Below are 2,611 nucleotides of genomic sequence, written 5' to 3' on the forward strand. Positions count from 1 at the left end.
ATAGTTATTATCCTTATTTAAAAAAAAAACTACGGTTGACTATAGCTTTTTTTGCACGACTTCTAGAGAATCTGACTGACGAAGTGATTATGTTTAAAAGAATCTGGGTTTAAATACAAGAGGACTGCATAATTACGTACGGGACGAAAGCGTGTGAAAGTAAAGATGTAACTGACGAAAAACGATGACAAACTGAACAGAAAACATTCACAAGAAGGTATAAGAAAAGAATAGATAAGAAAAATAAATAGTTCTCAAACTAATTAAAAGACGCTCAGGTCTTGCGCTGGTAGTTATGAGAGAGGTCTCTAATTAACGAGATTTGTGTCTATGAACATTTCTTAGGCGATGCTGCTGTTTTTGGAAAGCCTATTTGGAAGTACTAGATGACTTGTCTAGAACCTTGATCACTTCAAACGATGATTTCACGAGGGGCGAAAATTGCATTGGGAGCATCGTTCTGTTTCGCTTCTGCTATCATTTTCCTGGTTCATGAAATGCAAACTGCTGATCGTAAGAGGCTCAGAGAAGGTGTGATCAGAGATTTAGAACGACAAGAGAAAAAGAGGAGAAACCTTGAAGAGTTAGAACAACAGATCGAACTAACAAAGAAGTTACAAGAACAGATAGACAAGTGATCTGTAATTTCCTCATGAAAAGAACTTCACAGAACTTTGTGGGGATCATAACTCAATTGTCTTATGGATTAAATAAATATACTGTGCAGTTTTGGTAATTCAAAAGTGAAGCGAAGATATAAGATCTATATGAGACAGAAAATTATTTAAAGTAAGCTTGCAAGATCTTGTTTCAGTTACCTGCTATGGTCACGTTACCAAACGTTTTAGAGTAAAAATTATTATTCGTGTGATTTGCTGAGGTCTTTTGTATATATCGTCATCACTAGCTGATTAGTCGCCTGGCACAAGTTACTGGTTCTTTTGTTTTGAGCTAAGAATAGTGGTGATTTGCTTTCTCGAAGACTGCGTGTAAAACAGATGGATTTTTTTTTCTTGCGTTTTTCAGGTGAGCACGAGCCAGACACGCGCGTGATGTGGAGCGTAAAAAAAATCGTTCCTACTCGATCGCGTTTTTGTTCCATAGCGCTCACCTAACACTTACTTCTGCTTACTTTAAAGATGCCAAAAAAATAAAGACTGGAAAACTTAAAAAAACACGCCTACTTTTGATATGAGATTGAAGATGATAATTGTTATTTCTGTCCAAGATAAAGTCAGGGAATTTTGAAAAGCATTGTTCAGATGGCCATGTCTATTTCAAAACGGAAATTGAATAATACTAAGTGTATTATCCAGATTAAAAGGGAAATTTCCCTTGCTAAGGTGTGTTTGACACGTTAAACATCACGCCACATTTCTCGAGGACAATAAACTCTTCATTGCCAAGGCATTTAGCATATTAAGGGTCTAAAATTTCCGTGTGGCATAAATAACAAGTCATAACACCTCAACCAGTCTCTGGATAAAATTCGAGTTGCAATCTTGCAGTTCGACCAATAATCATTGAGATAATCAGTTTGTGCGTCTGCGATCATGACATTTCTCGCTCTAACTTGAATTTCAAGGTAGGTAAATAACAGTTTTGTTCAACTATTAACAAAATAAAACAACAACAGACAATATGGATGAAGGTCCAAGAAACTCTAAAATTTATTAGACTTGGCATACCTCTCAATTTCTGATCACTGCTGTCAGTAACAAGATGTTACGTTTAGCATTTAATAATAATTTATTGTTATTTATATAGCGCAAAATACATGTGGATATGATCTAATGCGCTCCATTTGACGTTTGGCAGTCATCATCTTACGTACAGAAAATATAAAAGTTTTAAGCCGCTTTTAGCATAAAACTGAAAGCAATCTTTGTACCGTTTTTCCAGTTATCATCAAATGCGCAATAACTTGTTCCTTCGTGCTTCTTGTTCATGCCATGCAAGTTCGTAATCACAATCATTTAGGATATCTTTTAGGAAGTTACAACAAATTTATAAGTCTTTAAAAACTGGGAAGAACTTTGAAATTTCATAAACATGTAAATCAAAGAACCGTGATAGAATAATATCAGACGTGAAATTAATTCAAACTGTTTGCCAGCAAAGAAACCTTGGTATCAATAAAGTGGAGTTGAGGTTTGAAAAAAATAGGTTTTTACGCTATACAAAGCTTATCGAGGTGCATTTTTTGAAGGATTTTAAGTTCTAAGATGCACAATCATCCTATGGCGTCACAGTCTTCGATTTCTCGTTTTCTGCATTTTAATGAGATACAACATTTGAACCTCGAGAGGAAATATTTTAGTTTTAATTACAAAGTGCTGGGACTAAGCATTCAAACAGAAAGCAGATTCAGTGGGTAGACCTTATGCTAATATAAAGTAGAGATGAGTTTTCACTTTGGCTCAAGTGAATTTAGTTGTGTAGCCACTTTTCGTATCCATACCGTCATGCACAATTGATCAGTGCGTATGAGCGATAAAGTATTTATTTTAACGAGAACAACATGGCGAAAGAAATTTTCCCTTTTCCCCTCACATTCATCAATCACTGTTTAATTTCACTGAAGACGTATGCATGCTTCAACAAATCTCTT

The sequence above is a fragment of the Pocillopora damicornis genome, chromosome 11 (genome assembly GCF_964200805.1).
Source record: "Pocillopora damicornis chromosome 11, jaPocDami1.2, whole genome shotgun sequence".
NCBI lineage: Eukaryota > Metazoa > Cnidaria > Anthozoa > Scleractinia > Pocilloporidae > Pocillopora > Pocillopora damicornis.